At 42.6% G+C, this 24,500-nt stretch overlaps 1 protein-coding gene across 1 annotated transcript in view; it reads right to left on the reverse strand.

The window, feature by feature from the left end:
• The window catches only part of FRMD4B (FERM domain containing 4B), a 315,073-nt gene that overhangs the window by 170,728 nt on the left and 119,845 nt on the right, over positions 1-24,500 (reverse strand). The window lies entirely within an intron of this gene.

A 24,500-nucleotide genomic window follows, 5' to 3' on the forward strand; every position in this document is an offset into this window, starting at 1 on the left:
CGCTAAGCTCCGCCAGGCGAGCCCTCCGCGCTCCCGGGGCGCGGGAAGCCCTGGCCTGCGAGGACTCCCCCTGGCGCTCCCCGAGTGCGCTGGGCAGAGGGGGACGTGGAGAGACTCTTTGCAGGCAAAGATGAGAGCTGCATTTCAGCGCTCTTGCTTGCACGTTCTGCAGACACACATACACACACACACACACACACACACACACACACACACACACACACACCAGCCCACGTCTCCTAAACCGCTTTGGGGAGCATCTTACTTTACACTACAGGGGCTTTGCTTTGTACACGCTGATAAATACCTCTGGGCAGCCACAGATGCAGGAGGGGAAAAAAAAATCCTCCGAAGCATCCCTTTGGACCCCACTTCCCTGGGGGGAACAGCCCTGAAGGTTTCCTTGGTTGTGCTTGGAGGCAGGAGATGAAGACACAGTCTCAGAGCAACAGTGTCTGCGAGGCTGCACAACCTGCCTCTGCTCCTCATTTGAGCGTCTCCAAGAAAATGCCAACCTGCCCCTTGTTGCCAGCCAGAGGGCAGGTTCCCTCACCTCTGCACTGTGCTAATTCCAATGCAGCAGTCGGTTCATGAGAAAAACAAAGAGTGGTCTTGGTCTTTAGCAAATAGCTTCCAGTTACTATGTGCTGGAAAATAGAAGCTCACAAGAATCCTTGGTTTGGTTCTGGAAAATTCACCCTCTGGATATGTCTAGCTGCGGCTGCTAGCACAAAACAGCACACAGGTAGTTTATTCCTGACCTCAAAACTGAAGGAAACTGTTTGACCACTCATGAAGTCACCAGATGATTAATGTTCTGTTGTTGTTGTTTTAAAGTTCTCCCTGTGGAATTGATATTGCCTAAGGCATTTAGGAAAAGGAGCCCAAGGAGCTCACGGAGCCCCACATACCACCCGTCTCTGTTTCCCTTTAGAATGTGTGTGGAATTCAGTTCCATATGATAGTTTAGTATAACATTTCTTATAGCAAAAGCACTGCAGCAAATTTCAAGATGTTGTTTTTTTCCTGAATCCATTTGTAGGACAATTGTCTGTTTTATTGGTGGTTTCACACCTGGGCTGTTATCTTGGCTATTAAGTGGCAGAGAGGTAAGGTGCCAAAGCCTTTCTCCTGAACTAGCACAGAAGGCTTCAGAACAGATTATCGACAAGCTGATTTAGCGTTATTTCAGGTTTCAAATGTGCCTTTGGAATCTTACTTCCGGTGAAACTCAGTCAGAACGCAAAAATGTGTTCTCAAAGTGCCTATTGTTTTGGTAGTACCCATAATCAGGAAACTTTTAAATGACATTTCTCTTATTACTTTTTACTTATTCTTATTACCAATAAAATCACCTAAGAGTTTTTGTTGAATTAGTTCATTGGACACAAGACCTGATCCAAGATTTGGAAACAATTCTTTGCGGTAAGTCTACCCTATGGGCTCATGAGTATGCATTCTGATGATGTTTTCCAACACAATGGTCACAGTGTTTCCACAAAATCAGCATATACTAGGTCTTAGGGAATCAAAAGAAACTGAACTAGTGTAGTTTGAAAATGAAATGTCATCCTTCTAATGGAAAACTACTGAACTTCAAAAATGGAGTTTTAGTAAATGAGTGAATGGAGGTGGTACATTTATTTAATGATGCAGTGTGACTGTATTCTCGGAAATGTCGGGCAGCAAAGGGAATACCAGAATAAAACCTCCAACAGGTCAATTATCTTTGTCTCATGACACCATGCTCTCAGAAGAGATGCTCTAGAAACCGGGCTGTTATCTCGCTGTGCACAGGTCTAAAGTCAGTGCTCAGTTCCACCTCAGTCATTTTCATTCCAGATTTTCAAAGTCGGTGCTTATACTATTTTCTGAAAAGTGGGATGTGGTGTCAGGGTTCTCAAAGTGTGGTGCCTAAACCAGAAGCATCAACATCATCAGGGGAACTGGTGAGAGATGCAAGATTTCAGCCCACTCCAGAATCAGAAACTCTAGAGTGAGGTCAGCAATCCCAGTGCTCACGCAGCCTCTGGGGGGTTCACACTAAAGGGGGAAAAGCACTGTTGTAGGGCATGGTTGGCAGAAGCCAAGTCTCCTATGAGAAAGACACCTGACTTAAATCTCTGCCCCTTAAGACCCTGTACAAGCTCCTAAAACCCACAGAGCCTCAACGTCCTCATCTATAAAATGGGGATAATATCAGAATCCACTATCTAGGGTTTTGGGGGAAAATTAAGTAAAATATTCCATATAAAGTATTTACTGTAGCTGGCAAAGGGTAAGCATCCAAAGAACACAAACTACCACCACCACTCCACCCAAATCATGAATTGTTTCAATTTTTTGTATGCAGATAAAACAGAAAGTGGGTTTTTTTTTTTCTTAATTTCAACTCATCATCTACATCTATTTTCCAATCCCTTTCTGTGGGTTGGAGGTTACAGTTGGTGGTGATTTGTTGGCAGGGGGGAAATTCTGTCACTTTCATTCAAGTTCCCAAAAAGCTTTCTGAAGCTCCATCTTCCCCAGCACAGCCAAACTTTGCTGGGGGACTTGGAGAAGCCGTGGACACTCAAAGCTGAATGCAAGACAAATAAAGACACCAACGTCCACACTGATACTGCTTCTTACCCAAACAGCTTTCCTCTCCCGCAGAAGGAGTTCGGAGCTCTGGGACAGGGAAGGAAGGGCAAGTTCCTTCTCACCAGGGACCAAGGGAGGGGAGGGGGGGTGGCCACTGAACCCAGATGTGCAACCGTGGAGAAAAGAGCGACCCAAGTGTGGCATCATTCTTAAAATGGACTAACCACATGGGACAAACCAGATCCCAGGCACACACCCTTGAGGGTGGCCTGAAATTTCCAGTGGAAAAGGAGCTAAATCAAGCTGGCTTCAGAATTATCTTGCTCATAATTCCTTCCTTCCTTCCTTCCTTCCTTCCTTCCTCCCTCCCTCCCTCCCTCCCTCCCTTTTCTCTTTTCTTCTCTCTCTCTCTCTCTCTCTCTCTCTCTCTCTCTCCCTTCCTTCCTTTCTTTCTTCCATTCAAAGAAGAGGACTTTCTTTCCTCTTCAGCATCACCATTCCCTGCAATATGCTGTAATTTCCTGTAGCTCTCTCTGGAGATTTAAAAAGATGCTTCAGGTAACAGCATTACTCATACACCTGGGAGTTGTGCTATGGAGGTAAAAGAGAAATTGTCATTATCCCTGAGGCTCCTGTAGGTTCTCCTTTGAGCAATCAGCAGGAAGAAGAGCACAATGCTGGGAAGACAGCATGAAATGCCAACTCCTGTCTCTAGAAAGAGAGAGCCAGTTGGTAACATAGCTTCCAATGGTTCCCTCTGCCCATGAAAAAGACAGAGTTCACTGCCAGTGGACAATTTTTTTTTTTTTTTTTAAGACAGAGCGAGCACAATTTGGGTGGTGATGGAGGGGCAGAGGGAGAGTGAGAGAGAGGATATTAAAGCAGGCTCCATGCCCAGGGCTGAGCCCAACAGGGGGCTCGATCCCGCAACCCTGAGATCATGACCTGAGCTGAAATCGAGTTGGATGCTTAACCCACTGAGCCACCCAGGCGCCCCTGTGCCAGTGGACATTTTTAAACTACACTCTTCACACACCTAAAAAGCCAGTGTGGCTAAGTTCTGATAGACTCTGAATGTCTGACTTGGGCTTGAGGGGGATGAAAACAAGATCTAGTTCAATGGCTCTCAATCAGGGGCAATTTTGCATCCCTCCCTCTGGGACATTTGTCAATGTCTGGAGACATTTTTGGTTGTCACAACTCGGGGGGGCGGTGCTACTGGCATCTAGTGGGCAGAGGCCAGGGATGCTGCTCAACATCCTACAATCCCAGGACAGTCTCCACAAAAAAGAACTCTTCTGCCTAAAATGTCAGTCATGCAAACTGATGAACCCTGGTCTAGTTAAATGCTACACTCTGCTCTTCCACTCACATGACTTCTGTGGGGGGAAAATTTCCTCCCTCTTGATATTTTCTCCCCAAAAGGCAGAGTGGGGAAAAATGCAACAATCATTCCATGATGGTTTCTGGGCACTTACAAAAGAGCTATAATGAACTTAACGTCCTTTGAGAAAGAACTGGAATGCCATATTCTATTATCTTCACCTACCTTTTTGTGATTTATCATAAAAATGAGGAATAGTAATTTTCACCATAAACTATTTATATTTTGGTTCTTTGGCTTTTGGTTTTATCATTTCATTTAAATTAGAGACTCCTTTGTTGGGTCAAAGCCTTTCTTTGGCATATTACAGAAATTCCCACCACGATGACCCCAAGGTGGAATACTGATGCCTCCCTTGGGCCATGCAATTCTACAAAATCTCTCATGTGACAGGATGTTTCCCCTTCTTCCTCTTTTCTCGATTAGACTGCAAGCTCTATCAGGAAGCCCTGTGGGTGAGGTGGGGGTGGGGTGGCTGGATGGTCTCTTCCCATTGAGGAGTACCCCTTGCATTGGAAAATTTTTGTGACCCTGGGCTCTGCCAGGAGTGCCCCCAGTCATTATGACATCAACAACAAAAGCACCTCAATGCCCCCAGGTGTGGTGGTAGCCACCCCCACTCAGAAACCACTGGTGGAAGTAGGGAAAGGGTCTTATTCATACTTGTTTCCCCAGTGGCTGGCACTTGGCAGGCAATCAGGAAATGTTTGTTGAACTGACAAATGAATGACTATTTGTCTGAACAGGGAATACAGAAAGAAGTTCATCCATTCCCAAAATACGTACTCTTGCTCCTGAAAAAAATGATGTATTGAGTTTGCATTATGGGTCAGGCAGGGGACTAAGTCCTTAGAATGCACTGTAACAACACAGAGATGATCTCTGTCTCAGGGGGTCTTCGAGTGGAGTGGGGAAGGCAGACAATTGACCAAGTAATAAGAGGAAGTGGGCACTGCCACATGGGTTATAAGGGAGACATGTAATGTAGGATGCGGGGGGAGGAGGGTCAGGGAATGCATCACATGACGCTGCAGCTGAGACAGAGGGGTGAGTAGGAGAAAGCTAGGTGACAGGGGGAGGAGACATGCAAATCACGCTCTAAGGCAGAAGCACAGCAAGAATGAAGGCTCTGTGGCAAGACAGATCCCAGATTTGTGGTGGTAGGGGATGCTTGAACAGTAGGGGGGCCAGGGAAGCCCATCTGGGCAGCAGCTGCTGAGTGCCAGGGGTGAGAAGAAAAGGCTTAGGGTAGGCTTGTGGGAATGTTTACATAACTAAGCCAAAGGAGTCAACATGTCTCTCATCCCCACCCCCACCTCCCCGGGATCCCATTGCGTTAACCTGCAGAACAAGGTGAGGATTTGATGGGTGAAGGTGCCCCCTTTAAAGCAACTGTGCAGAGGCAGGCTTCTCCTTCAGGGGGTCTGTTTGCCCCTCCTCCTTCTACATCCCACCCCAAGGGGTAGGCAGGAGGGCTTGGTGGGGAAAGAACTTCTGCTTCAATCCCATTTGAGCCAGAGGCTAGGTGGTCTTGTTCTTCTCTCTATGCCTGCTTTCACTCCTCTTTCCCGTTGGCTGAGAGAGTGAGGAGCATCTTTCAGTCTTGGACCCAAACAGGAGGAGATGGAAGGGAGTGTGCAGAAGTAGCAGAATCCTGAAGGGGAAGGAACCAGTTACGATTGCCCAGGGCTGACTAGTAGGCTGCTTAAGTTCTGCAGCTGCCTTCCTGACTTTGAATGGCTTTTTGGCATCATAAAGATCTAAAAACACTACAAAGTAAATAATATCCAGCACACCAAGGCATCTATCCAGCTTCTATCCTTTGGCAAACTCATTCCACTCCTAGAGGAAAAAAAGGAAGAAAGAAAACAAAACAAAATCTTCTCATCTTCCTCAAAAATCTCATGTTATTTTAGTAAACCAAATTCTCCTTGCTCAAAGGAAAAAGGAGGGATGCTATCTTTACTCTATGAGATACAAAAAAGGGAGCAACATGCTAGATCCACATTGTCTCCATTTTTACTAGTTAATTCATTCAACAGATATTGGAAGCTCCTGCCAAGTCAAATTTTAGAAGTCGTCTATGTAGATGAGAAAGCACTTGAAGGGGATGTTGGTTCCAAAGAAACCCACACAGGTGAGTGGGAAAGAGCTGACCTTCTTGAAAGAAGAAATAGTATCAATGTTGCGACTTACCTCCCACCCCCATAATTTGTCACCTTTTATTTACACTTAATTTACATATACACCAAAAGGACAAAATTAAAATAGTAATAAATTGGTCTGTATAGCACCCCTTTTTAGAAAATATTTATTTATTTGAGAGAGAGAGAGAGCGAGCAGGGGAGGAGCAGAGGGAGAAGGAGAGAGAGTCCCAAACAGACTCCCCACTGAATGCAGAGCCTGATGTAGGGCTTGATCTCAGGACCCTGAGATCAGGACCTGAACAGAAACCAAGAGTCGGTTGCTTAACTGATGGCACCATCCGGGCAGCCCTACAGCATCCCTTTTTCTAAATAAATAAAGTCAGCTCCACATGTAGCATCAGTTGATTTCCACAGTACTCTCCTAAAGTCAAACAGAGAAAGGCTTTACTGGCCTCATTTCATGGAAAAAAAAAAACTGAGGCAAAGAGAAGCTGGGTAATTTGCTGAAGATCAGTGGGAAAAGCATTTAAAAGCATCTTAAATGATATAGCTGCTAATTTTTCAATCCTTCTAATCTGAGAGACAAAAGGACAATTTCTTTTGTATTGATGTTATTTTCTTTGGCTTCATTCTATAATTTATAGGGTATGAATGGCTCTGGGACTTATTTATTTCTCCAGGAAGTGAATGTGATAAAATGCCCACCCACCCTTTGGACTTACCCAATTTAAGTAAGAATAAAACAATGATGAGAAGAAAAAGAAAACGAAAAGTAATAGAATTTTTTTTATGGGAGTTAAGAACAGTTACTTGAAACCCAACAGACCTTTACTTCTACACAATAAATGAAAGAAGAAAAACAAAAAGATACATAAAAAATCTTGACTCTCCAAAGATCAATCATACTGTATGTGTGCCAATAACTAGTAAAATGAAAAAGAGAAATCAGCCAAGATCGATGGCTTGCAAGGTAGTAAGAACTCTCAAGACCAGGTATACTCTGGCCATCAAACAAAGAACTTATAGAAAATACATAATTTTCCTGTTATTACTAAAAAATACAGAATGATTTGATAGGATTATTGCTAGGAATTTTGACTATTTGGCCCTGAGCAGCAAGAACAAAATAAAAGCAGAGTTTGGCATGTAAAAACCAAAAAAAAAAAAAAAGTGATAAAAGTATTTATTTTATCTTACTATCCTAAAATTAACTTAAAGTTGATATTAGTGACATATCATTCTCAACTACAAAAGGGATTGTCAACAAGAGAAAGCAGCATGCTACAGGCTAAGGTGTATGGGTATTTCATAGAGTTGAGAAAAGAGTTATATATTCTTCAGGTCAAGAGTTCAGAGAGCTCTAGGCAGTATTTGAGAAGAATGAGGAAAAGAACTTCATGATATGGTCTTGAATCAATAACAAAGGAAGAAAACAGGAGTTTCACTCCAGAAGGATTTGGCACCAAACAGATTTAAGGTAGATGTCCTCACTCTAAAAAAAATTCCATTATAATCTCATCTGGTGGACTTGCAGATAATTTTGGTTTATTCTTTGTATGTTTATATATTTTGGCAGATGGTGTTGGCTGTCTATTCATCAACCATTTACCCCCCCTTTTCAGAGCCTTCATTTTACATACCCCTGAAATGAACTATGAGTGATCTAAGGGAAGGCAAGACACCCCATCTGTCAATAAGATATAAAGTGAAGCTTTGTAAAGAGGTTTTTTTTTTTTAAGATTTTATTTATTTATTTGAGAGAGAGAGAGAGAGAGAGAAAGAGGGCACGTGGGGGTGGGGTGGTGTGAGAAGGGGCAGAGAGAGAAGGAGAAGCAGGTTCCCTGATGAGCAGAGAGACCGATGTGGGACTCTATCCTAGGACCCTGGGATCATGACCTGAGCCGAAGGCAGACGCTTAACTGACTGAGCCACTTGGGTGCCCCACTAAAGAGTTCTGGAAAAGATTTCCCTCTGAAGAAATGGAACACAAGAATTTTGTCAGCATATTCCTTGATTCCTATTTGGGACATTGTTGGATGAAGACACAATGCTTTGAGCCACAGCAGGTATCTTCTGACCAAGAGGACATGTGTTGACAGCAAAGATAGGAGAAAAAGGATGGTAAAAGCCTGGGTCTTTGATGACTTTGTTTAGATGTCAAGTCAACCTGGGAGAAGTCTACTTTCAGATGATTTGCAATGAGACTTAAACAGTATAGGGCCTTACATAGTTTAAGCTGTTTTAGTTGGATGCTTTGTTACCTTCAACAGATCACATTTCAAAACTTACCACAAAGCCATAGAATCAAGACAGACTAGCACCGGCATAAGGATAGATACATAGATCAATGAAATAAGAATCAAGAGAGCAGAAATCAATCCTCTTTTATGGTCAACTGATTTTTGACTGTCAACACCACCCAATGGGAAAGCATCGTCTTTTCAGCAAATGGTGGTAGGACAGCTGGATACTAACATCAAAAGAATGAATTTGAACCCCTACCTCACATCATATACAAAAATTAACTCAATATAGATCAAAGAGCTAAAAGTAAGAGTGAAATCTGTAAAACTCTTAGAAGAAAACATAATTGTATATCTTTCCGACACTGGATCAGTCCGTGGTTTCTAAGATACGCCATGAAAAGCATAAGTAACAAAAGAAAGAAAATAAATAAATAGGCCTTTATCAAAATTAAAAACTTTTGTGTTTCAAAGAATACAATAAATAAAGTGGGGGGAAAAAAACCCAGCCACTGACTGGGAAAAAATATTTGCAAATCTTTTATCTGATAAGTAACTTCTATCCAGAGTATATAAAGAGCTACAACACAATCAGAAAAAGACAAATAACCCAATTTTAAGGGAGGAAAAGGATTTGCATAAACATTTCTTTAGAGCAGATATATGAATGCCTACTAAGCACATATAAAGATGCTCAACATCATGAATCCTTAGGGAATGCGAATCAAAACCACAATGGTATACTACTTCATATCTGCTAGAATGGCTATAGTCAAAAAGAAGAATAATAACAAGAGTCCGCAAGGATGTGAAGAAACTGGAATCTCACACATTGCTGGTATGAATGTAAAATAGAACAGCCACTGTGGAAAAGATTAGCGATCTATCAAAAGGTTAAACAAAGCACTACCATATGGCCTGGCAATTCCACTCCTAGGTATATACCCTAAAGAAGTGAAAACACGTGTTTAAAAAAACCAACTTGTATACAAATGCTCATAGCAACACTGTTCATAATAACCAAATGGTGGAAGCAACCCATGCATCTATCAGCTGATGAACAGACTGAAAATAAAGTGGTATATTCATAATGTAATACGATTTAGCAATAAAAAGGAATGAGGTATATTCCCAAGAGAACTGAAAATACATGTTCACCCAAAAAGTTGCACACAAATGTTTATAGCAGCATTACTGGTAAGAGTCAAAAAGTAGAAACAGCTCAGATGTCACTTGATAGTGGACACATACCATGTGGTACAGCTATATAGTGGAATATTACTCAGCCACAAAAAGGGATGAAGTAATGACACAAGCTACAATATAGACAAATGTTGAAAACATTATGTTAAGTAAAAGAAACCAGACAAAAAAGCCATATATCCATAGAGACAGAAAATAAGTTGTGATTGTCAGGGTTTTGGGGGGATGGAATGGGAAGAGACTGCCAATGGGTATGGAATTTCTTTTTTTTTTTTGTAATTTATTTTATCTAAAAAAAATTTTATTTAGAGAGAGAGAGAAGGGGGGAGGGGCGGAGGGAGAGAGAGAGAATGTTAAGCATGTTCCACACCCAGCACAGAGCCCAATGTGGGGCTCGATCTCACGACCCTGAGATCATGACCTGAGCTGAAATCAAGAGTCAGACACTTAACCGACTGAGCCATCCAGGCACTCCTGGAGTTTCTTTTTATAGTAATGAAAATAATTTGGAATTAGATTATGATGATTGTTGCACAACCTTGTGAATATACTAAAAACCACTGAATTGTGCACTTTTTTTTAAAGATTTTATTTATTTATTTATTTGACAGAGGGAGACACAGCGAGAGAGGGAACACAAGCAGGAGGAGTGGGAGAGGGAGAAGCAGGCTTCCCGCTGAGCAGGGAGCCCGATGCGGGGCTCGATCCCAGGACCCTGGGACCATGACCCGAGCTGAAGGCAGACGCTTAACAACAGAGCCACCCAGGCGCCCCAGGAATTGTGCACTTTCAAAGGGTGAATTCTGTGATTTGTGTTTAAATTAAATAAATCAAGAATAAATAATCAAGGAATCATAAAAAAATAAGTAACAACAAAAGAGAAAATACTGATCCATGCTACAAAATGGATGAATCTCAAAAAAACTATGCTAAGTGAAAGAAGACAGCAAAGATCACATATTTTATGATGTCATTTACATAAAATGTCCAGATTAGGCAAGTCTATAGGGATAGAAAGTAGATAGTGGTTGCCTAGGGCTGGAGGTGGGGGTGGTTTGGAGGGAGGTAGGGGAAATGTGGAATGACTGCTAATGGTACAGGGTTTCTTTTTAAGTCAATGAAATGTCTTAAATTTAGAGTATAGTGATGGTTGCACAACTCTGTAAATATACTAAAAGCCATTGAATTAAACACTTAAAACTGGCGAACTTTATATGTGAACTCTATCTCAATAAAGCTGTTACCAATAAGCAAACAAATAAATAAAATAGAACACATCGTAACCCTTTACTTGTATTTTCTGAATATTCTACAATGAGCATGCAATACTTATTTTTCAGGAAAAGGTGTCTGAATTTCTTGATTGGAAAAAAAATGTCTATTATACAAAACAAAGTAAAAATAAAAGCAGGAAATCAGTACTGCATGTGAACTCCACTGCGAAACCCAGTGAATGCAGGCAGATAAAAAAACTAAAGGAAAATACATCAAATTAATGATAGTGATTTTGAGTTAGGTTAACTGGATGCTTTTTATTATTTTTTTTTTGGAGGGCTTTCTTTTCCTTCTTTTCTATATCAGTACATATTATTTTTTGATTTCTAATTCTGAAGTGCAACATGAAATCAGACAAAATGTTATTCTTCAGTGAACGAAATGTTAAGTCTCTCTCCCATCCTGGTTCCCCAGCTCATTTCCAGGACTGCCATGTAAGATTGCTCAAGTTGTTTACTGCACAATGGCATGTGGCTGAGGAAGTGTGGAGAGGTTATAATCGAGCCTGGCCTCTGCTGGATAAGCCACAACTCATGGCTCTGAGGAAACAATCTTTTTCATCTAAGCCACATGAAAATGCTATGTAAGGAGTGGCAGCCCTGCCCGTCTCCCCTCCACAAAGCCTACCACAATGCCTAGTTTTTTGTATGCACCTCCAGACATAGTCTATGTTACCCAAATAGATCCATCATGCTGTGTGGATGAAACAGTTATTTAAAAAGAACAAAGAAATACCCGGAAAAGCAATTCAATATAATCAGAATTCAAGCACTTCTAGAGAAGTCATTCAAGGTAAAATAGGATTAAGAGAAAGGGGGGAAAAAAACCTATTTGTAATAAACAAGTCTTAAGGGAAGAATCCTAAGTGCAAGGACTGTTGGATTGTCTTCTACCTTAGCAGTCTCCAATTCACGTATGTTGTTTAAGCAGCAAATGAAACTAATTGAAATGCAGTTGTCAAGTGGGTTGATACTCGGTGCTGTATTCACCATGCTCCCCCCAGCTTAGAAGAGTATGGTGGTCTGTGCATGGTCTAGCTTCCACTGTGGAGAGCTTTAGGATTTTCATCTGCTGAGAAACCTGGGAAAGGAGCGTGTCCATATGAAGCCTGGCACTTCCATTTCATTCACTCTAGTGTCCTTGAAAACAAAGAGAATTGCTCACACAGAAACCTAGAGCACTCTGTTAATCTGTAGTCTAATATCTCTATATTTATTCAACTTGGGCTGAAGTTTCTACTTATTTAGGGAAAATAATGATTAAGCCAGTAAATAATTCAAATAATGAGATCTGATTGCAAGGATTGTTCTGACACTCTGAGGAACAGTTTCGGCTCTTTGCCTGTGTTTCTGTTCCATGTTTTGCCTCCTTACAGAAGGCAATACTGGTCTTCTTTTGGCTTCCAACTCCTTTGCCCCAGGCTCTTCATCTGCTGTTCCTTCAGTTCTGAACACTCTTCTCCACCCCAGAATTTCATCCAGTGAATTCCTGTTTATCTCTCCAGCCTTAGCTTGAATCTTGATCCTTCAAAGCAGGACAGTGCCCCATCACAGCAGCTTGATCTCACCCCCAGACCACACACTCCACGAATGCCTGCCTTGTCACCATAGCACCTGGCTCATAGTAGGTACTCAATAAACCTGACCTTTGAGTCGACGGACATGCAAAAGCTATCCATGATCCTCGGAGAGCCTCCCTCATTTAAACAAATGGAGTGCTATTTAAAAGAAAGTTTAGAATTAACGGAGAGCCAAGAATAATAAGGCTTGGTACTTATTACTCCTTAGGACTAGAAGTGTCTTCCAAGGAAAAAGTGGGGAGAAAATGAGGCTGGATTAGGGCAAATCTCGGATGAAAAACAAGACTGGGAAAAAATGGTTGGGACCTAGGAAGGTGATCAGATGACTTAAGTGCGAGATATTTCTACTACAGCAGAGGACACTGTGCTAAGAAGGTGATATGTGGAAGCATCTCGATTTTAATTTGACCTGATTCAAATAGGTCTTGACAGTAGCAGCAGGATTATACAAGATATATTTGTCCTCCTAAGTGGCTTATTCTCTAAAGCCCCTTGCAAGAGGGCTTTGGGACGTTCAGAAACTAGTTCTGTTTCTATTTCTTCAAGTTATGCTAGGAGCAGGATAAGAAGACTTGAATTCATTTGCCTTGTGGATTTGTTCTCTGTTTCTATTTCTAAAACAGAATACTTAAGTCTGTTAACTGATTAACTACAAGAGTGCTGAGAATGTCAACAGTTACTGGCATTCTTTTTGAATGTCATTTTCCATACATGCCACTATATAGTTTCAGAGATGATAAAGAATTGAAATAAGTAATTTAAGATATTCAGTATAGAATTAAATAAAATGCAAACATTATATTTACATGATAAAACACAACTACCAAAAACACAGGATTATGTTCAAGCTGGAGAAGAATTTTTCAAGGCCCACTGTTACTGAAATATGGTTGTGTGGAAAGGAGAGCATCCAGACTAATTTCATTTCCTTCCACAACAGTGAAAATATATGCAGACTGGCTCTCTGCAACTATTCCATTCAAGTAAACTACATGGCAAAGGGAGGGGAATATGTACCTTCCGGGGCCAAGGGTGGGTCCCAAAGCAATTTTGGCAATGAGAAATTGAATTCACTGATTTTATCTTAAAATTCAGGTGGATTTTGTATTCTTCTCCATAATATATCTTTGATTTTCCTTCTAAAAATACACTAAGTAAAACTGAAGGTACAGGAAGATGCACAATGTTTATTTTTGGTTTCCCATAATCTCTTAGGGCTCCTCCTAATATCCTGATGAGGACAGAGTGTTACCCCAGTGTAAGAAGCACAGAGGTAGACCTTAGGGGATATAATCATTATAGTCTAATCAAACTTCGAAAAGCTTTTAGCTTAGTTAAAAAAAAGTTTTTCCATCAACAAATGATTAAATATGGTAATCTGGGGTGCCTGGCTGACACAGTTGTTTAACTGCCTCTTGATTAAGTGACTCTTGATTTTGGCTCAGGTCACGATCTCAGGGTTGTGAGATCGAGTTCTGCTTAGGGCTCTGTGCTCAGCACGGAGTCTGCTTGAGTTTCTCTCTCCCTCTTCCTCTGCCCCTACCCACCATGCTCTCTCTATCTCTAAAATAAATAAATAAAATCTTAAAAAAAAACAAATATGGAAATCTGTATACAGACAATTCTTCTGGAACCTCAGAGATTCCTATCATAGCACATACCAAACTGGAGTGAATTTCTCATTTCTTATTCTATCCAACCACTGTGGTCCTAGGGCAATTACCCAACATCCATTATACCCAAAATAAATAGCTTAAACTAATTATGGTAATCCCATTCTCCTTCCCATGTGATTGGTTTAGGAAGGGCATCTGATACAGTCTTGACCATTAAGACCCAAGGTCAAGTCTCCTGAGGGGGTTCTGGGACACTTTTTCTAGAACTGGCAGAGCCACCTTACCACCACAGCTGATGATGAAGTCAGACAGAGATTCCATTTAAGCAAGACAATTACCAACAAGGGAAAATGGAGTCTTTAAGCACTGTGTGGGATGCCCACTTCTGTGAGATAATATTGTTTCCTTACTAATTAAGCCAATTAACGTGTGACTTCTCTTTCACTTTAAGAGATCTTTAACAATATACTTTACATTAGACTAGAACTTTGTCAAGGGCAGGATGTATGATTTATTTATTTTTTAAACTTAATCTTATTTAAATTCAATTAATTAACATTTGGAGTATTATCAATTTCAGAGGTAGAGTTCAGTGATTCATCAGTTGCATGTAACACCCAGTGCTTATTACATCACATGAGGATGTATCATTTATTACCTTCGTATCCCAGAGTCTAACACAGCATCCTACAGATAGTAAAGGCCTAATTAATATATGCGGGACTAATTGAACCAATCATCAAACTTAAGATGTACAAAGTTAATTTTCTTGTCAACACTAGGCCTCCTAGACCTCTAACACCCAAATGACCCACCCAGATTATAGACACTATGACATGAAGGGAGGTGAGGTTGTTGGCATCTGGAGATAGTACTACAATTGACCTCAACGTATCATTAATAACATATATGAAAAACAGCAATTGAAAGTGATAAAGAACGCTGGCTAAGGAAGCGGTGAGAAAGATCCAGAGTGATTATTTTGTTTAAAGGAGGCGCCACCTTGGAATGTCTGGATTACGGTACTATTCATTCACATACAGAATGCAGGAGAGGAACAGTGCCTGTGTATTTATAAAACATCCAGGAGAAATACCATAGTAGCTGGATGTGTAGATAAGACCGATGATATTGTGTGTGTGTATCTACACTGGGGAAACACGAAGGCTAGGTAAGATCCCCACTACCTCATTAGTAGGAACTGCCTGGATCGTAGAGGTACTTTGAGGTTTAGTACGGATTGAGGGGCCTCAAATGGCCACATGGATATTCCTTGTTAAAAGAAGATCTACTCCTTCCTGATACTCCTTAGAAAAGAAGCTGCATGTCAGGCATTGATTTAGGGAGTTGTACCCACATCGACCCATCTTCATGTCCTCAAAAACTCTGAAGTATTATCACCATCCCCCTCTTAAACTGGCCTACATGGGCAGTTTCTTCCATTAACCGAGGAAGAACAAATACAACAAAGAATACCATGTAATCTAGCATTCTCCAAGAGAATCTTTTCCTAGCAAAACAAAGGGTTCAGTGATGGGGAAATTTCAACAAGGAAGGAGGAAACCGTTCCCCATCAGGTAAGTGAAGAAGCAGACCTCATTCCTGCCATTACTGCTTACCCTTGAGACTATGAAGTATCGGGCACTATTCAAATAGAGTCACAGGATCCTTCACAGGGAGGAGAAACAGGCTGGACAGGTTCCGAAGTGTAGAAACCTTAAATATGTATCGAATACAATCAGCTTAAAAATAAAAGAGGCTTAAGGACATGGTCAGATCTTATAAGTCCAATGTACTCTAGTTATGAAATACAGTGTAGCGTTCTCTCTCTCACTATTCCACACACATGTGCATGTATGCAAATGCATGCATGTGCATATACACACACACCACACTGGTCCCTTTTTGCACACTTAATTCTACTTAAAATCAGAGACAAGTCTATTCCTAAGGATATTTTCTTCTGGGTTCCCTTAAAGAAAAGTCAAATCGAAAATTCATTTAAAAAAAAAAAAGGAAAAGGAAAAGAAAATCCATGCAAATGTATTTCTTTCCCCTGAGATTTCGGCCTAATAACAGAACTCCAAAAAATTAAAAATTTACAGGCTTTCTAATCTAATTATTTCTATCATATCATTTTCTTTAATGCTAAGGATGAAAAATGTGACTCTACATTTAAACTTGTTTATCAGAGTTAGAAGCATCAGATAGAACTTTGGTTACAGTATATTGATTTCTTGTTATAAAGCACCTATTAAGCCTTTAATTCTCACCATGGTCTATGAAACAGGATTATTAATACCTCAATTTTACAGATGGTGAAACTGACGCAGTGAAGAAGTGACAGGTTCAATTCAGAGACTGGAGGCAGACACTGGGGTACCCAGAGGCCAATAGTCAAGGTTGAGCAGTGAGTTTATCACTTGGTACTGGGTGGAGTTGAGCACAACCAAAGAAGGTCAAGAAAGATAAAAAGTCAAGTTCGTATGAGTGGGTGACAATGAGGTCACCAACAAAGGAGGATAAGGCATGAAGAAAGGTGAGTTGGTTGGTTCAGAATTCAAAATTCCCTAAGAATGGAGAGAGGGTGCGAGAGGTCTTGTTATATCCATGTGGGTCTACTCCTAGGGCAGGGACCAGTGCTATCCCAGTGCTGGCACATCAACAGGCACCCAAAGAAAGCTTGCTGAAGCAGACAGGAATGGAAGGGGTTAGAAATGTGGTCCAGTGACCTAGGAGAGAAATGTGGGGTGCAAGTGCCAGCTACACAGAGCCTGTAATGTCTTTATTTGCCAGAGCTCTTTGCTTGCAAACAACAGAGACATAATTCTAACTCATTTAAGCAAAACAGGAACTGTATTGTCTGGGTGTCCGTGGTACCCTAATGTCTACCTCTCTTCCAGCCTCTGAATCTAACCTGTCACTCTCGTAACTTCCCCAAATGGGGGGACAGGCAGGGTCAAATGGGCCTTGAGGATACCAAGAACTTTCTCATTCTTTCTTTTTGCCCTTGCCATGCTTCCTTTGCATGGTTCATTCATTCTCTCAGATGTGCTATCTCAACAGGGTATAAAAAAACCACAACCAAAGGCAGCTCCAGGTATATGTGTCCTTCTAGCCTACTAATGAGCCAGCTCTTCCCTGCCAGCTCCAGTAGGTTAAATCATGGGCCAGCATGTGGATTAACTATCATAAGCGCTGTGGTTAGCATGGAGGGGATGGCGGGGTGCTTAATGACTGGCTCAGCCAGAAGCAGGGGCCATGCCAAGGTCCAGCAGGGTGGGGTAGCATGACTGGCAGCTCTCTACCGAACAACTTGGTCAGAGTGTGGAAAGAACATTTCCCCCAGTGAAGGAAGTTCCTGTTACCAGAAGAAGGAGGTAAAGGGATGCTGGGCAGCAGAAACAGCTGATGTTCTCTATGAGGCCTCTTGTCTTCGAGAAAAGCCAACATCCAAGCTAAGGTAGAACCACTGTTAAGCCATAATGTCCTTGCCCAGAAATACACCACAATGTCTGGCATACTCTGGTACCATATTTTCTAGTCTTTTCTTTATTTGTGCCAGAAATTAAATAATCCACAGTGATGTGTTTTCTGGTCTGTAGAAAGGCCTTCTAGTTCCATGGCAGCCCATCCAACTGAAATTTAAATTTTACTTGGTCCCTCCTAGTGAAACAGTCCCCCAGGATATGTACCATATTAATAGTAACAGTCTTCATATTAAAGTGATTTCAAATAATATTCGTTTGCATTTTCAATGATTTGGTTATAGGGCACCTTGGGTATAATACATATTAAATTCTTACATCTGTTCCAGGAATGGATGCATTGCTTTTTCTTTTTTTTTCACCCACAGAATATCAGTAACACCACATTCTTAATTTTATTGGGATCCCATAAATCTAAAAGCTTAAAATGTTATTAAAAAGGCCCTCACCACTGCCATCTGGGAGGGCAATTCTTTCTTATTCCCTTTCCATAAAAGGCACAAGGTGCCAAATGCTAAAACCTTTTGCCAAGGTTGGCTTAAGGTTTTTAAATGGCCAAAGGCATGCTCACCCAGTCACTCACTTAAAACTTTTAAAGCTTCAGTTTCAATGAACAATGGCTCTTGGAAAAACCTGCACTGGATTCCAGCCAGCACTCCACCGTGGTGCCTACCACTTTGCTGTCAAGATGCCAACTGTGCAAGCCTCAAACCAAAGCATCCCAGTGCATCTGTATCCTTCCAGTCAATAGTTATCATTTCTACATGCTCAGATGCTCCCCAGCCAGGAAGGAGCATCTTTCTCCCACCAACCACCCCTTTAATTAGGCTTGCCTCGTTTCCTTTGGAAAATATTCACTTTCCTTCCTGTCCTCTTCTCCAACTTCTGGAGGCAAAAAGAAGCAAGAAACTGCCAAGCGATGCCACCTCCTCATTTTCAATTTGCCTATCACTTCCTCCTCAGTACAGCCTGTTTTGTGGCAGCAAATATAGTCTTTGGGGCAGGTCACCGCAGCTGTCAATGGATACCTATTTTTAGTCAATTCTTTGGTTTGTTTTTTTTTTTAAGATTTTACTTATTTATTTGAGAGAGAGAGAATGAGAGATAGAGAGCATGAGAGGGAAGAGGGTCAGAGGGAGAAGCAGACTCCCCGCCGAGCAGGGAGTCCTATGTGGGACTCGATCCCGGGACTCCAGGATCATGACCTGAGCCGAAGGCAGTCGCTCAACCAACTGAGCCACCCAGGCGCCCTTTAGTCAATTCTTAACTATCACCATTAACATCAGTTTTTTGAGAAATTGATTGCACCAGCGTTTGAAAAGAGCGTCTGTGGGGGCTTCCTGAAATCTGAATCAACCAGAACACAGGATGAGTGTGGCTTGCTTTAAGGAAGCTGTGGTAATAATCTAGATGCCTCCACTCCAGCCCCTGGCAATACTGTATATGAATTTAACAATAGGAGAAAAAGGAAGGGTAGCTATGAGTAAGAAAGAAATAACATAAAACTCCCAGTGGTTCCCATCTGTGAAGCCACTCAATGAGGGTGACTTTGATACAGGACTCTAGAATATTCTCACTGGACCTCAGTTCCTGGATACCTCTCACTGAACATTGCACAGAATCGTGAATCTCCTATTTAAGAGGAGGTGGAGGTATTTTTCATATAGCAACGTCCCTAATCACAAGCCAATGACTTCATCAAAGAAACAGAAACAGTGGATTAATTTCCAACTCTGGACTTAATAAGAGATGCTATGTCTGTCTCTGACATGGCAACCGAAAGGAGATTCAAGAATTATTTATTAAACATGGTTTTTGTCTTATGTGATTCTCTGACCTGATGGTGGCCACTGGACTAGAGATAGAAAATTGTTCTCCACTCAAATGCCAACTCTGGTTGATTGGTAGAGGCTGCCTGGGCTTTGCTTTGAAGAAGGAATCTGAGGCTCTGTGGGAAAGAGTGTGACGGTTGATTAGCAATGTCTGCCAGGGGCCCAGAAATAGGAAGGGGCTACAGAAGTGTCACTCACTTGCTTTTTTGAGATTGGACTGAGGCTGAGATTGTGTCTTTCATTTCCAAACATCAAGCATTCACTTTTTTTTTTTCCTTGATGGAGCCCAGGCCATGTGAGGTTTTATTCCTGGCCATGTGAGGGGGAAGGGAGTTGGGGAGTTTGGGAGGAATATGTATGGAACTTATTGACCTCGATCGGGCTCAGCACTTTTTTTTTTTTTTTTTTTTTTTTCAAGGGCCAGCTTGTAAATATTTTTGCTTTTTTGGGACGATGGGTCTCGGTTATGATGATGCAACTCTGCCGTTTAGTGGAAAAGTGCCAGAGACAACACGTACACAAATGGGCATGGCTGTGTGCCAATAAAACTTTATTTACAAAAACAGGTCATGGCCTGCCAACCCCTGATCAAGGTGACGGGCAGGTGATAATGCACAGATGAAATGGGAGGGTGCAATCAGGAGGAAATTTGTGTCTGAAAAGGAATTCAGGAGCAAACCTGACCTGAACAGTTCCCCTCGAGGTAATGGAGAACTCTGCATTTCTGAGACATGAGACATTCCTTTCAATTAATAGTAATGCAAACATGGACTCCCCCACGTGCAAGCAAAACATTGCTGTCCCTACCACTGCGGTTTAAGAGCCAAGTGCTCGCATAGGCACCATTTTGGTAATCTAAAGTTTCCACTTAGTGAGCAAGACACTTTGTCCAGAAGGCCCTTGGAAAGTAAACCTGTCTCCATGGAACACTAATAAAACAACCCACCAGGTTTGGGGAACATATTAGCTAACACACAGCAGGGCTATGATGGAGGCAGACTTGGGGCATGCACATTTTGAATGGAAAGTGCTATAAAATAAGGAAATGAAATCAGAAAAGTGTCAGGACTTGCTGCACTGGATGGACAGGGTAGGTTTGGACAGAGTGGTAAACAAGACAGGCTCTCCTGAGATGGAGGCCACCAGCATTTCAAAATACTGCATGGATTTTGGCAGAGGGATGGGGACACTCTCACAGCGAGGGTGGCTGGGGTTGGGGAGAATTTCAAACAGGGAGGAGAAGAAGACTGGAGCGCTTGGCTCCTAAGTTCAACCTGAGAAGGACGCTCAGAGTGTGTTTATGCAGAAGAGAGAGGTAAGAAGCTCAGGGTTTGAAGTCAGATTCTACACAACGTGGGGTAAAAATCCCAGCTCTGCTCTAGCCTCTCTTAGCGCTTGGAGGAATTTTGTTACCCGTCTAGAGCTCTGCTTTGTCATCTGTAAAACAGAGAAACCACCTCCTTCCTAAGGAGGTTAATGTTAATGAGGAACAAACATACAGCGTCTCTAGCAACAGACCCTGGCTCATGGTGAGTTTTCAGTAAAGCAGTGTCTATTTCTCTACCACTCAAACTGTCTTAGCAGGACACTGCCTTTCACTTGGTTCAACACTTCTTTGTAAATCAGACACCATAAAAGGAAGAAGGAGTAGATTACTAGCAAATTCTGGCTTAGTCATTACCCTGGAGCTAGATGCCTGAACTTCTCTCCTTAAGTTGGGAGAGGCAAATCTACCGGGCTGTGATGAGATTTCAAATAAAAATTTGTCAAAAAGGAAACCAATAAACCAAGGAGATTCTTAGGCAGGGCTCCATTTCTCCATGTCTATTGCAGCAGCAATGTTACAATGATGAGGGAGGAGGGGTATTAGTGCATCATCCATCTGCCCCAATAAGGCATGAAGAACAGCATGAGCTACTGCCGAGGGGTTGGCCTGGTGGTGTGGTGGCCACTAGCATTCATACTCCTTCTTAGTGTGATAATCCCAATTTTACGCATCATCCACCCTCACACAACCCAAGTGGTAACGGTGGCCCCGCGGTGCCAAAACTCTGTGTTGACCCCTGTCCACCCTCAGGGGCAAACCTAACTGGCATAAACTGATGAGCATGGGAGCGGACTTGGGACATAGCCAGTCCATCAGAGACAGTCTTGGGGCTACTGCTTGGAATTGTGGGCTAAATTTACCTTCTCTTCTCAGTACACGTAAGGCACAGACATGGGGACTAAACTGCCACAGCCGGTCTTGCCACGGTAAAGGAAGAAATGGTGACAATGAAGCCAATGTGAACACGTGGGGAGGGCAGAACAGAGAGAATTCAAGGAACTGTGTCAGCCTCTTGATCAAACCTCACCTGAAATTAGAAACTCTTTGGACTTCTCAGTCACATGAGCCAATAAACAGCCCTTATTGTTTAAGACCGTTCAAACTGGAGTTTCTGTTGTTCATATGGGTTCTTCTTGCTCCAGGACCCCCAGACCTTCCAGCAATGGCAACAAAACCCCACCCTTTCCTCAAATGTACCAGATTTCCTGACAACAAATGCAGTTTCCTAGCACACAGAGCAGACCCTGGCTTGCTGCCTTCAGGCTGTGTAGCAAAAGGACAAAGGAATAAAGCTGAACTTTGACAGCTTCCCACCTTCCCCTCTGAGCCCATCTCGTGTCCTGACATCCCTTTTGGGATGATTTGCCATCAACCAAGTCTGGCCAACTTCAGGGTTCAAAGCCGATGTCAGCTCTGCCATGCTCCTAAGTCTGTGCATTCTACTGGCATTCTTGGGCAGAGGAGTGAGTGTGTGAGTGTGTGAGTGAGCATGAGCATGTGTATGAGAGTGAGCGCAAGCGTGTGGGAGCAGATGCCGTATGTGTACAAGCGTTTCTGGATAAGCACTTCCCCTCAGGGTAAACTGTCAAACCAATGTCTTCTGATGACAGGAAGCACTTATGACCTAGGACAGGCCACCGAGAAGAAGAAAAGTAGCATCATGATTTACCCAGAAGCCACAGCAGTCTCTCTTATTAAGACTGACTAAAAGAAGAGTTGTGGAGGAAAGAAGAAGCCTATGGGAGTTTTATTGGAATAGAAAACGCTATCATCTAGTGTCTGAAAATCTGTACCTGGCCTATGGAACAGGGGCTGCAAACTCAAGAGGGTCATCCTGGTGAAACCTCTGAGTCCCGAGGGCCATGTTTTCCTGTGGCAAACGGGATGGCATGCCCAATGGAAGGGGGGCACTGCCACTTAGCCCTGAATGTTGACAAGTGGTAACGGTGGCCCCACGGTGCCAAAACTCTGAACGTTAAAGAGAGCACACCAGTCAGGTTATCCAGGTTTCGACCCGGACTTTCCCAATTTTCTGTATGGTGGCCACTAATCCACATGGTATTTACGCTAAGTCCCCGGGGTGCCACCTACGCTTGCCTTCTCAGTTGCTTCTTTAGGCTTGAAAAGAATTAACTTAGGACCTCTTTAAATTCTTGTGACATATGACTCAACTCACAAAAAGTACAGTCGGCCACCCCACCTCGGTCTGAAGCGAGGTGTGCTTGGGTGATTATAAATGCGCCTGAGCAACACCGTTCAAGCCTAGGACAGAGAGGGAGGGGCCCCTGGATTTCTGAATTCTATTTTTCATCCCACAGGATATGAATCACGCAGGGCCCCGTCCCCCAGCAGGGTAAATCTCTTTGTCACAAGCATGAGGAATTAGAAACTGTTCTGTCTCGTTGACTCTGTAAAAATATTTCCTGAGCAAAGTCTCGAGTTCCAAAGCTGACCTTCCACTCATTTCGAGGGGAACTTCGAAGGAGTCCATCACAATTACAAGAGTGAGGAACTGCCAGGGTCCTGGACAACCATCTGGGGACGTGGCGGTAATACAATTTACACCAAAATTCCAGTTCATGATAGACTAGCTTCAACTCCCAGTCTCAACATACACTTCTTAAAGTGGGAGATTTCCAAGGATCATGCTTTTGAACAATCATCTAGATCAAATCCAAACAAATCCCTGACTGAGTGATTTTTAAAGTTGTCTTTAAGCCGAGTTGCAGAAACAAATGGCTGAGTGCTCAGAAACACAGCAGGAATATTCCCCACTTGCTGATCTAGCTAGAAATCTCACTTCTCTCTACATGACAATAAAATAGTTAACATGTGTTGCATGCTTACTATGTGCCAAGCACTACTTTAGGCACTTTCGATCTGTGAACTTAGTCATGTGCTCACCAACCCTATGAAGTGGGTACTATTATTATCCCCATTTTTTTTTTTTTTTTTCAGATGAGGCAGAGGAGGGTTAAGAAAATTCCACCAGGTTTTCCAGCCAGGGGGTGGTGGAGCCAGGTTTCAAAACCCAGGCTTACCTGCCTCACCGGGTTGAAATGCAGATTCAAAAGACCTTTTGAATTTATAACAATGGGAAGATAAACTGATGCCACTGACGTCACGGGAAAAGGACACCTGGCACATAGAAGAGCTTGTCTTTGGAGTTAGACTATATGGCGGATTGGCCAGCTTTTGGAAGGCCGATTTTATTTTGACCCCTTTCTTCCCTTCCTTCCTCCCTCCCTTCCTTCCATCCTTCCTTTCTAGATTTACTTACATGATAGAGAGACAGAGAGAGAGAGCATGAGCAGGGGGAGGGGCAGAGGGGGAGAGGGAGGGAGGGGGAGAGGGAGAGAGAGAGAGAGAGAGAGACTCTCCAGCAGACTCCTGGCTGAGCATGGAGCCCGAGGCTGATCCCAGGACCCCACAATCATGACCTGAGCAGAAACCAAGAGTCGGATGCTTAACAGACTGAGCCACCCAGGTGCCCCTTCCTTCCTTCTTCCCTTCCTCCCTCCCTCCCACCCTCCCTCCCTCCCTCCCTTCTTTCCTTCCCTCCTTTTATAACCCCAAAGTTAGAGAGCATAGGGAAGAGAACATAGGTAGACAAGGGAGGGGAAGACATGAAGGTAGAATGGGAAATCCATGTGGCCGAGTTTCAGTCTAAAGCACAAATGGCTATCACGTGAGCTTATCAGGCATCCCTACCTTTCCAACCATGAATTTACTCAAGTTATCTGAGATTAGAACTTGAAATGAGTCTTTCCAATCATCTAAGTTTCACCGCAGGCAAGTGTTAATTTGTGTGAAATGCTCAGTT

This window comes from Callorhinus ursinus, unplaced genomic scaffold (genome assembly GCF_003265705.2).
Source record: "Callorhinus ursinus isolate GAN/ISIS: 27379988/994484 unplaced genomic scaffold, GSC_fseal_2.0 scaffold15, whole genome shotgun sequence".
Classification (NCBI taxonomy): domain Eukaryota; kingdom Metazoa; phylum Chordata; class Mammalia; order Carnivora; family Otariidae; genus Callorhinus; species Callorhinus ursinus.